We start from the raw sequence: 13292 nt of genomic DNA, 5'->3' as shown, positions 1-13292 counted from the left end.
GTTAAAGTCTCTCACTATTATTATGTTGGGATCAATGTGTGATTTAATATTTAATAGTGTTTCTTTTATGAATGCGGATGCCCTATTATTTGGGGCATAGATATTCAGGATTTTAAGTTCCTCTTGGTGGATTTTTCCTTTGATGAGAACAAAATGTTCTTCTCCATATTTCTTGATCAATTTTATTTGAAAGTCTACTTATCAGGTATTAGAATGACTACTCCTGCTGGCTTCCTGGGTCTGTTCACTTAGAAAATATTTTTCAAGCCCTTTACTCTCAGGTAATGTCTACCTTTGTTGCTAAGGTGTGTTTCTTGAATGCAGCAGAATGTTGGATATTGTTTCTGCATCCATTTTGTTAGTCTGTGTCTTTTTATTGGGGAGTTGAGGCCATTGATATTGAGACGTATTAGTAACCAAAGATTGTTGGATCCTTTTATTGTGGAGTTAGTGGTGATTGTGTGTGGCTGTGCCTGTTTTGGTTTGGCTGTTGTGAGATTATCTATATACTGTGTTTTCTTGGGTGTAGTTGACCTCATTGTGTTCCAGTTTTCCTTCTACTATCTTCTGTAGAGCTGGGTTGGTATTTAGAATTGTTTAAATTTGGTTTTGTCATGGAATATCTTGTTTTCTCCATCTTTGGTGATTGAAAGTTTTGGTGGACATAGTAGTCTGGGTTGGCATCTCTGGTCTCTTAGTGTCAGGATGACCTTATCCCAGGCCTTTCTGGCTTTCTTGGTCTCTGTTGAAAAATCAGGAGTAATTCTGATCGGTCTGCCTTTCTATGTTACAGCTTTTCCCCTTGCTGCTTTTAATATCTTTTCTTTGTTCTGCAGATTTAGTGTTTTGATTATTATGTAGCAGGAGGAAGGAATTTCTTTTCTAGTCTAGCCTATTTGGTGTTCTGTAGCTTCTTGTATGGTCAAGGGTATCTCTTTCTTTAGGTTGAAGAAATTGTCTTCTATGATTTTCTTAAAAACATTTTCTGGTACTTGGAACCTGGCATCTTCCTTTTCATCTACTCCTATAATCCTGAGGTTATGCCTTCTCGTGGTGTCATTGATTTCTTGGACGCTTTGTGTCATGAATTTTTATGTTTTAATATTTTCTTTGAGAGACATATCAATTTCTTCTATTGTATCTTCATTCTCTGAGATTCTCTCCTCCATGTGTTGAATTCTGTTGGTTATACTTGTCTGTTGGATTCCTGACTTCTTCTCTAATTGTTCCGTTTCAAAGGTTTTCTTGATTTGCATTTTCTTAATTGCTTCTAATTCTGTTTTCATATTTTGAACAGCTTTATGTATTTGCTTTGCCTGTTTGATTGTGGCTTCCTGCTTTTCCTCAATAGCCTCTATTCATTTGTTTGTATTTTCCTGGAATTCTTGGAAGGATCTATTCATTTCCTCTTTATAATGCTCAAATAATTGTATAAGCATAGCTTTCATGTCATTTTCATGAGATTTAGCTGCATTAGAGTATCTGTTGTTGTCTGGGCTTTCTGTTGGAGCCATGTTGTTTTCGGTTTTGTTGTTTGTCTTCTTATCCTTTCCTTTAGGCATCTGCTGAGGGGGCTTGGGATTTCTAGGCTGGGAGTCATGGGAGGTGAGTACCTTTGGAAGGTAGATGCTTCATTTACTGGATCAGCAGACACTGTCCTCCTGGAGCTAGATTCGTCTAAGCTCTGCCACCTTGGATGTGAAATTTAGTAGAGTTCATCTGACTACTTGTTCTCAAAAAAGATTCAGCCACAGAGTAGAACAAAATGCTGTGTTGTTTCCACTGCATTGATCATTTGTTCCACAGGGGGACTACCTGCTCTACTATTCAGAAGAGTGAAAAATGTTTGGAGCGTGTGATTCCCAATGGTGGGGGAAGTCCAGCCACAGTGGGAGTGGGGGTGGGGGCTTCTTCTTCTTTAAAAAAATTTTATTTATTCATTATGTATGCCTATATATACCCCTGCAGGCCAGAAGAGGGGATCAGATCACATTGCAGATTGTTGTGAGCCACCATGTGTTTTCTGGGAATTGAACACAGGACTTTTTGAAGACCAGACAGTGCTCTTAACCTCTGAGCCATATCTCCAACCCTGAGGGGACTTCTTATCCATACCAATTGTTCAACCTGAGAAGTCCCCAAGAGTGTGATTTGCATCAGCAGCCTGTTCGGTCATGAGTATTGTTGAGCCTCCGAACCTCTGTTACCCATGGGGCCTGCACTCCCTCCAGCATTTGGAAGAGTACAGGGTGCTCAGGGTTTGTGACTCCCAAACCTGGGGTATGTGCAGCCACCATGGGGTGGATGTGGGGCCTTCTTCTGAACCTTCCCAATGGTTCAGTCTGAAAAGTCCCCAAGACTGTGTTTTGGGGTAATAGCTCTGTTACCCAAGGAGTCTTCACTCTTCAATATTCAGAGGAGTGCAGTGTGTTTGAAGTTTGTGCTTTCTGAGCTAGGAGTTGTTCATCTGCGATGAAGTGGGAGGTTGGTCAGTCCATTTCCCAGCCTTTGCTCCTCTGTTCTCTAGACATGGTACATATTGTGTGCCGCCATCTTGTCCCTCTCTGATAATAGTCTCAATACAACAACAGTAAATTACATCACTATATTTTATGACAGTATGAGCGAAAATCCTTTGCAAGGTCAGTGCGAAGATTGAGATTGGTTCTTCCTTACCAGATCTGAAGTTCTCAGGGTAGTCTTTGCAAGAGCACAGTGAAGATCATGTTCCACAACAAATCTTCATCCGTATTTAGATTTCATAACCAACAAGCTGGAAACCCTGTTTCATAGAGATGTGTTTTTGGAAATGAAAGAAGAAGGTGCAACAAAGTCTCAGAACAGGATATGACTACAAACACTTAATCCTGAATTTTCTACCTGGCATGGTAGAGAAATCAACTCTCACTGCATCATTGTTAGTAAGCACAGTGCAGTCCTCTTGTGCTATCTTAGAAACATCAACTTTGACTGTGAATGGGCTTCTGGAAAGTGCAAATGGGGTGTCAGGTAGAATTGGAAAATATGAAATTTTATCTGTAAGCATGTACAAGTGTTCTTTCACAGAAATGATCACCATAGTCCTTCTGTCTGATTCAGTGTCATGTTCTTCAAAGAAAGCAGATAATGTAAGCAACACACAAATTTTATTTTCATCCTTTCCCCCGCAAAGTTGCAGTTTCATTTGGAATAATCAGATCTTTTCAGACAAACCAAGGTATGTTGCATTTGGCCCTTGCAGTGATTAATTCAACTCATTCAAAATGGCAGAGATGTCAACCAAGTAAGTTGTTTTTTTGTAATTCACTTTTATTGCTGAAAAGTGCTTTGAAATATGGTTTTGTTTTTTGGTTCATCATAAAGCTCAAGAACATGTTTTAAATTTTTTTCCCTTGACAACCATACAGCTCACCTTTACAAATTTTGATGGAACTTACGACACTTTTTGTAACTCTGTGGCAGTGTCTTAATTGCTAGTATTTGCCAATGAATCATACAGTGAATTCTGATTATTTTTGTGGGCTCATCTGGTACCAAATGTTGAAATCCAGATCAACATCCTAATGTAGCTGGAACATTGTATGTGCAAACTCCACAGAACTTTCCCCAAGAGATCTTGTGCTCTTTTAGAAATGAACCAGGCTTAGGGTTAGGGTTAGGGTTAGGGTTAGGGTTAGGGTTAGGGTTAGGGTTAGGGTTGGGGAAGGGTTAGGGTTAGGGTTAGGGTTGGGGTTGGGGTTGGGGTTGGGGTTGGGGTTGGGGTTAGGGTTAGGGTTAGGGTTAGGGTTGGGTTAGGGTTAGGGTGATAAGTACATTATGTGTAGTAGTTGCGTCAAGAGCTGTGGAGAAAAGAAACTCACCTTTAAAGTCGCCATTCTTAACATACCTCACATAAACCAGTAACTGTGAATGGTTTGAAACATCTATAGATTTATCAAGATGGATATTAAATATTGGAAGTAGAACAGATTTAATTTCCAGGATTACCTGATCAAGAATATCAGCAGAGGTGCTGGCATATGGTTCAGTGGTTAAGAGCACTGTCTGCTCTTCCAGAGGTCCTGAGTTCAATTCCCAGCAATCCCATGGTAGCTCACAACCATCTATAATATGATATGATTCCCTCTTCTGGCATGTAGGTGTACATGCAGATAGTGCATTCATATACATAAAACAAATAAATATTTTAAAAAATCAAGAAACATGTCCTATTCTGCAGACAGTGTTGTTAGATAAGGAAATGACACTCAATTGTGTAACAAATTTGTCTCTGATCATAACTCAAACAGTATCTTTGGCTTCTGGTGACAGTAAATCCTCAGCAATGGTATGAGGTTTCATGGCTCTGGTGACTCTGAGCACTATCAAATATGAAGCTTCAGTGCCTGCTTTGTTTTGTTTGTGGTACTTGTTGCTAGTGTCGAGTTTGGCTTTCTTGAGTCTATCAGCTTTGCTTCTAAAATAGTTGGTGTCCTTGCCAGCAAAGCTCGGATGCTTGTTATCAGAAGGGCATTTCAGTTTGTTCCACTTCATAGATTCAGCTGATAGAACTTCACAACAAATAACACATTTTACTTTCTCAATTCCTCCTGTAATTATTGAGGTAAAACCATACTGTAAAAAAAATCCTCACTACATATTTTTTCTTTTTTGTCTTTCAAATAGCTTTAATGAATTTATATTAAATAATAACTCTTTACAACTTTAAATAATTTAAATTTATTTTTATTAAATATTTTTTATTTTTTATATATACATTTAAATACTACACATATATACAACAAACTACCTATGGCAAGAAGAACCATGAAGCAATCAGAAATTATATAAATGTTACATTCTTAGTGTTTTGGATATTTGTATTTGGCAGCTTTGAAGAAAACATCTTTCCTATCTTGGTGCATCTAAAATTCTGAATGTAAATCAACATCTATCTTATCTCATCATTATCAACATATCTATCTAGACCTAGAAACGTCTAAGCCCCTAAACAACTAAGCTTAATAGTAAAACTAAACTATTTGGTCTTCAACACCATTAGAGACTTGAGGAGGAATAAAATCAATTACCTGTGTATACAGGGAGTGCAGATTAATAGCTTGCCAAATGAGAAGATGACAAAGACAGTTTGCTAAGATATTTTTTCATTAGCATTCTTTCCTAGATGATCCATTGTCATAGGATGGCTTTCTAATGAAAATGATATATAACAGTAGCCTTAATGATACAGAAGCTGATACATGACATAGTTCAGTCAATACAGTTCATTAGGGTTTCCTGTGATTTACCATTCTCTGTGTGTGTATGTTTGTGTCTGTGTGTGTGTGTTTACATACCTGTTACCATCACAAGGGGGCAATTTTCACGCCAGCCTCAGCTGAAATATAAAAAGACCAAGTAGGATACAGACTAAGTTAGACTGGTATACACACACACACACACACACACACACACACACACACACACACACACTGCAGTAATTGATGAATTTACAGGTACATGATTTTATATTTACCCAGTAATTATAGTTCATGAAGTGTCATTTTTACCTCCAACACTGCTTTGAACTCAGTAGCTACTCTCTACATGTGTGACTTGTCTGCTGTAGGTACCCTATGACACCAACCATGCCTCATACACTTGCATTTGTTTGAGGTATATGAGATGGGTTGGCATGATGCTGTCATTATGCCAGGTAGTCATATGTGGGCATATCTGCATGTGGGTGGACCTGCCCAGAGATGGATTGAGGAGCAGGGTCTCAGTTCCTCAAACCACCAAAATTTCATGTTTTCTGTGAAAGGTCATTTGGCCTCCCAAAGAAGTTGCCACCCACAGGTTGAGAACTACTGCCTAGAACCTTTATTTTGATATTTTGATATTCTGTTTCCCATTTGACGCATTCTACTTGTAAGGCTTTCCTTTGAATTTTCTAGTTGGTATATTGGGTTTTTTTTTAATCCATCTTCATTTCTGTTTCAGCACTCTGCAGTGTTTTCATCTCCTGATTGAATTCCATTCTCAAGTCTTGAACTGTTTTGTCATTTCCATCAGCCTTATACTTATGTTTTCTTGGGCATCACTCAGGCATTTATTCTCTTTAAGCTCTTTCCCCTTGATTTCACTGAGCTGTTTCTTTGTGTTATCTTTAAACTCCTTGAATCCTTTGATGAGGATTATGATTCTTTTAAATTCGGTATCCTGGAATTCATCTAGGTAATTACCATTGGCAAGTAGTTCTATAGGACTGGTAGGTCTTAGAGAGAAGATGCTGGCTTGGTATTTCATGTTGTTGGTATTCTTGCAATGAGATCTGGGCATGTGGATTTCCGCTGTTAGTTCTAAGGTTTTTTTTTTTAATGGATGAAATAAGTTTCTGGGAACGATAAGATGTGTTGGGTCTAGAGGTTGGAAATGGCTTGGGTGGAATGAAGTCAGATGGACAGAGCGGGTTGGCCTGGTGTACAGGATGTGCCTCCTGTTCTAAGTTGGGAGTGTGAGCATAGAAAAGTCTGAGGGGAAAGTTTGGATATGACATGGAAGAGTACTGTGGATTGGCAGGCAATTAGCCAAACTTAGAGCTCCCCTACAATAAAAGACAGGAAAGACCAGATAAAGCTGTTGCTCTAGTTACGAGACCCGGGCTACATCTAATAGGTTGCGGCAAATGAGTATTGAGTGGAAGTAGGGGTAATTCACCAGGATAGACCCTGGAAGAGAATGTGGGAAGACTGGGTGGTCTCAAAGGTAGGGAGATGGCTCTTAGCAGAAGCTGAGAGATTGGCAGGAGAGCAGGAAAAGCAGGTGGGGCTAGCCTGTTAGCTTTTGGAGCTTCTATCTCATGAAATTGTCTATCCAGGAAAGGCAGACCATCACTGTGTGGAATAGTGTCCATCTCCAACTTGGTACTAAAGGTGAGTCCTGATTGAACATTATCCATTCATTAAGGACGGTCTCTGATTTCTGTAACTTGCTAATACATACATTCATACGTATGTATGTATGTATATATCTTATCTTATATATGGCTTAAAATGCTTAGCAATTGAGAATAGTTTATCATATGTTTTATTTTAGTATTTTCATCCCATCGGGTGGAAAGGAGATTTAAGTAACGGCGTCTCAGGCACACATCTGAGACACACACACACACACACACACACACACACACACACACACACATGCATACACATGCACACACATGCACGCAGCACGTATGCACACACCCCTTGCACCATCTTCAGGCTGGGGGACATGATGGGTTTGTTCTACACTTAAGTGAACATTTGCCTTTGAGAGGAGGAAGTTTTGTGGTGTGAGTGTAATCAACTCAAGTGAGCACTAGTGAGTCAAAGGCCTTCCAGAAGTCAGTGGTTCATAAGATGCAAGGGAATCCGCGCATGACAGGTTGATTCTCTCATGCTACATTGGAAGTGGAAGAGGCCATATGATGGTGTGGGCAGCATCCAAGAGCTGCAAGGAGCAAAAGGCCAGCAGCAACAGAGACTCAGAGTATCTATCCACCAACTGCAAAACACGGAGTTCTGCCACAATCTCCTAAGCTTGGAAGGGAACTAGAATTCCAGATCATAACAGCCAACACTCTGTGAGACCCTGAGCAGATAATGACCTCAAGCCATGCCTGGATCATGTTGATGGAACTGTTGTAATCAGTGGATGCTGTGTTGAGATGCTAAGTTATATGCAGTTTGTGCATGCTGCATCTGAAATTAGGGGTAGAACTGCTTTCCAAGTTTTTCTGACCTTGGAACATTTATTATGTACTGTGCTGGATGAGCACTTCTAGTCCCCAAGTCTGAAGTCCAAAATACACCAAGATCTGAAGCTAGCAACTCAGAAAGTTTCAGATTTTGAAGCCCTTCATATTTTGCATTTTTGGATCAAGGATGTTCAACTTTATTTCATATTGCATCAATATTGAATAAATATAGCATCTATCCAGAGGACACAGCTATTGAGCAAGAAGTATTGTATCATGGAAAACTGGCCCCTTATTGACCTGTGTTTATCCTGGTTTGCTGCAAAAAGAACCTGAAACCAGTGAGTAGCTATTCCCACTTGACTTTGGCCAAGGTAAGGGGATAAATATGAACAAGCAATCTTTAAAACTCAAGATCAGCTAGAGCTCACATACACATTTTCATCATCCTTGGTGAGCCTGGCATCAGACGGTGTAATTGTTTGACGTATGCAATGTTACTGAGGCTGTCTCCAGCTTTGAAACCAGGCATCCCATCCCCCCTTCCTTTTTAAAAATAATTCTTTCCCTCAGGACCTGAACAGATGTTTTCATTTTGCCTCAACGAAAAGACTGTTTTCCTCATCCACCAGGAATATGTCCCAGTACAAAGTGCTAACCTCGTTTGGATTTGAACCCCCATCCTCAAGAGCACAAGGAGATGGAGGGACGCCAAGTGTCAGCTCAGCTGCAAGACGTGTTTTAGATCATATTTTGACGTATGTTACGCTGTTAACCAGAAAACTAAGTGCAGCACACATGCTTCTAGTCACGGGTTTCAAATCAGATGATCTCTTCTTTGTCTTGAAGACCTTTTGATGTGCGTTCCCAATATTGAGTTTCTCTGCTTTTAATAATCTTATATTCCTTCCTCAATATAAATGTCACGAAAAGTACCGAATGCTAATCTTCAAAGATCAAACAGGAAGAAAGAGGTGGGCAGCCGAACTCAGTGGCTTGAATTCTTGAAATTTCTCATTTAAAACATTTATTTTCACTAATAAAAAGCCTCAGCTGAAGGCACACTTGCTCTTCTTTTCAAAGTTGGAGCCCCCGGATTTCAGAATTATTTAACAACGTAACTTGACCTTTTGCTGTTGAGGCACCTGAGATGCAAGACCCTTAATCTTTATTAGCTAAATATGAACAACAGAAGACCTCAGAACCAACATACACTTGCTTTTATTTGGCCATTTTTGCTTTGGCTGCTATGACCCTGCTGTGCCTGGGACAAAGGACTTGGCAGTGCCAACCCTGGAAGAGTCCTGAGCAAACTGGCTTGGTTTGTCATGGGAGCTTCAGTTCCATGGTACTTTTTTTGTTTGTTTGTTTTTCTCTTCTTTAGTGGGAATTGTGTAATAACTTGATAAAAGCCACTTACTTATTTTGGAACTTGGCCATTAAAAAGCACCCAATTTCTTTCCTATGACAGGCTGGCACTCAAGCCCCCACAATCAAAGTTATGAAAGTCACGCTCAAATCATGTTAGGGGAAGATGCTGGAGGTGTCTGTGATGAAGGTATGCAGGGTCCACCAGGAATGCTACATGTGCTGAAGTGTTTTAGGAGAACAGGGTCTCTTTTCATTTCCCCACCGGAAAATGCCATCTGTCGAGAGGCACAGCATTTATAACGTCTGAGTGCAATTGTGGATGGGCGTTTAAAAGGCACAATTATTCCAGGCTTCCTTCATGCGTGTCACTTTAATATACCTTTCCATGGTGTTTTCAGTTGCCCTCTAGGGGTAGATCTAGAAATTCAACACGGGTGAGCCTTTGAGGTGGTAGTCAGCTTGCAAGGGTAGGGATGACATATGGTTTAGGGATGGCTTAGGGATGCTTTTTGAAGCTGTTTTTACTTATCGTGTGCTTATGAGGGCTGGCTAGAAAAGAGATGATGGAAACTACTGATGGACAGAGCACACCCCCACATCTTCAGCATCAGTGCTGGGGTGTTCTACATTATAACATAGGCATGAATAAAAAGAATGTTCTGAGCTCTATTAACTTCACTTGAAAATAATGTATCCCTTTATAAAAATGTGTAAAACAGGAGAAATTGTAATATTACTATTTTTTGAGCAAGTACCATCTACCAGATACTTATTTGTTCATAATATATATTTATGTCTCTATCTACATGCACATATGTAAGTATACTTTTACTAGATGTTCTGATTGACTGGTTTTACAAAAAAGCTATAAAATTGTATAGACTGAATTTTCTGAGAACTTTGGGTCAGGCTTTTTCTCTACAATTACAATGATTTAGCTCATTTTAAAGATCTTATGAAACTGATATAGGTTGGGGTGAAGAAACTGGCTCAGTAATTGAAGTTCATATGTCTGTGAGTGAGTGATGGGGAGATAACACAAGGTTTGCCTTTGTTTGGTGGTATTGGTGATTGAGCCAGGTCCTCAAGTTCACTAAGCATGCACCTTACTTTAACTCACCCATACTCTCAGCCCAGAATCCTTTTAACCATGATGCTATACTTAGACCATATCCTAGATAAGGAAATAGGGTGCGTTAGTTACTTATGGCCAGCCAGCAGCTCCTGTGCTGCTGGAGTTGAAAACATAGGTTTCTACTCTTTCACTAAGAAAAAGGAAGCCAGCCAGGTATAGTGTACATACCTATAATCCCAGCACTCTAGGGGACAGGGGCAAGCAAATCTCTGTGAGTTTCAGGTCAGAGTGGTCTACAAAATGAGTCTAAGGCAGCCAAGTCTACACACACAAGGAACTCTGTCTCAAAGGGAGGGATAACAGAGGGGGGAAAAGGAAACAAGAAAAAGAAAAGAAAAGAAAAAGGAAGCCTGGATATGGTGATCCATGCTATGCCTAAGAACTTTTTCTTAGGCGCCTTTTATGATACATTCTGCAGTAGTCTTGATGGGTTATACTTTGTAGGTGAGTGTGGCAGTAACCAAACTGAACAATGATTACTATAGTACAAGGGTACCTAATATATGTCACTGACCATTAAGCTTTTCTGACTGAGTGATAGGTTGTCTAGTCTAATATGTTGAAGTTCTTTATTTTTAAATTATTTTACTTTAAAATATTTTTATTGACTTTTTGGCACACAAAAATGTTTTCCCTCTTTCACCTGCCTCACCTCCCCAACTTCAAGTCCTTTCTTTATCTCTCCATTTAGAAAACAAATGAAGCAAACCAGAATAGTAAAAAAAAAAAAAAACCCACAAAAAAACCCTTGAAAGTACAAAATCAGAAACAATATTAAACAAACAAAACACAAATAAGACAAAAAATTGCATAACCAGAGCAATATGAGACCAAAAGTCTATAAAAATATCACTGAATTCATTGTGTGTTCTCTATCACTGCTGGGCCTGAAACTTACCCTTAACTGTGTTTAATAAATTCAATGGGACACCATTGGGGAAAACTAATTTTTTCTTTGCAAGTGGATGTCAGTTGGAGACAGCTTCTTGGTTGGGCGTGAGAGCTCATATCCACTTTCTCCCTTTCACTGTTGGAGCCATCTCTGACTTGAACCGATGTAGGCCCTGTGCATGCCACAGTCGCTACAAGTTCATATGTGCATCTGTCCTGTTGTGTCTGAAAGACACTCTTTTCTTTACCATCCCCTCTATCTTATACAATTGCCTCCTTTTCTGAGTGGGGAGTGGTTTGATGAAGATATGAGAATTTAGGACTGAGTGTTCCAATTTCTCTTATTCTCTGTACCTTGCACAGAATTGGGTTTCTGTGTACTAGAAGGAGAAGCTTTTATGATGACGGCTGAGTAAGACACTCATCTGTGAGTATAGCAGAATGTCATTAGGAGACATTTTATTGTGATGGTCCTTTAACAGAAAAACAGCTATTTGGTTTTTCCCTGGGCCCATGGCCTATCCAGTCTCAGGGTTTTGGCCACTTGAACAGAGTCAAGTATGTGTTCCACCTTGTGGAATGGGCCTTAAATCCAACCAGAGAGTGGTTGGTTACTCACACAATATTGGTGCCACTATTGTACCAGCATGCCATGAAGGCAGGACACCATTGTAGATCACACGTTTTGTAGATGGGTTGGTGTTTGCCTTTCTCCTCTCGAAGCATGCAGAAAACCTTCCAGGATCATGAACACTAGTCAGTAGGGATGAAAGCTCTAGGTAGGTACCAGCTTGACTTCTCTGTGTTCAAAGAGATATTTAAGTAATATCTTTAGAAACAAGCCCTTACCATCAGTTTGTGAAGAGCAACCAAGAGCTTTGATAATAAGCCTAGGTTGTTTGGGTGGTTTCTATGGGGACTCTTTGGCCAACAACTTGATTAGATGCAATTCATTCCTAGCACTAGAGGTTGAACTTGGTGGCAAAAGATGTCTAGGGGCATTAACTCCCCCATTATTTGGTGATTCCATTTAGATTTTTTCTATGTATTTAAAAAAGCTTCTCATATAGTAGGTTTCCATATGATCCCTCAAATGGCCCTTAGTGTTAGTTGTTCCTCTCTGTATCCCCCCTCTTCCACTACCTTTCCTTTTTTATACTCTTGCTATAGTTTCTCCTCTGTTTCCATAGCTATATATTTTATACCCCCTTTCCTTGGAGTTCCTCTCTACCACACTAATCCTTTAATCTATATCTAACTATATATCTAAACCCTCAATGGTAACATGGATTGTAATATGCCTACACAAGTCTTGAAAGCTAACATCAACATATAAGAGAATATATACAATATTTGCCATTTGGGGTGGGATACCTCAGGTGATTGTTTCTAGCTCCATACATTTACCTGAAATTTTCATTTTTTTCAACAGCCAATTAACATTCTCTTATGTAAATGCACCATATTTTCACTATCCATTCACCCACTGGTAGACATACAGGCTGTTTCCAAGTTCTACTATGAGTAGAAGAGCAATGTGCATGGATGACCAAGTATCTCTCTCTGTAGTGGAATGTGGAATCCTTTGGATATAAGCTCAAGAATGGAGTGGGTGGATTTTGAGGTTAAATCCAAGCTTCCTCAGAAACTACCACACTGATTTCCACAGTTGTTGTACAAGTCTGGACTTCCACTAACAATGGATGAATATTCTCCTTAGTTTACATTCTTGCCAGCAGAGCTGCCATTTGTTTGTTTGTTTTATCGTGACCATTCTGATTTGTATAAGATAAAATTTCAAAGTAGCTTTGCTTTTCATTTCTCTGATGATTAAGTATGTTGAACATTTTAAAAAGAGGTTGTGTTTCTTTCTTACTTTCTTTTTTAAAAAAAGAATATCTGTACCCCATTTTAAAATTGGGCTATATGACGATTTCTGGATTTAATTTTTATTTTATTTTTTTAGCTCTTTATATATTTTATATATTAGGCCTCTATATATACCTGGTTAAATCCATCTGGTTAAAAATATTTTTCATTCTGTAGCCCGCTGCTTTCTCTGCATGACAGAGTTCTTTGCCATAAGAAGCCTTTCTGTTTCATAGGTACCATTTATTAATTGTTGTTCTTAGTTCCTATGCTATCAGTGCTCAGAAGATCTTTTCCTTTGTCAGT

Source organism: Acomys minous, assembly GCF_964271855.1.
Source record: "Acomys minous genome assembly, chromosome: 6".
Classification (NCBI taxonomy): domain Eukaryota; kingdom Metazoa; phylum Chordata; class Mammalia; order Rodentia; family Muridae; genus Acomys; species Acomys minous.
The sequence above is the reverse complement of the archived record's forward strand: the minus strand, read 5'-3'. Positions refer to the sequence as shown.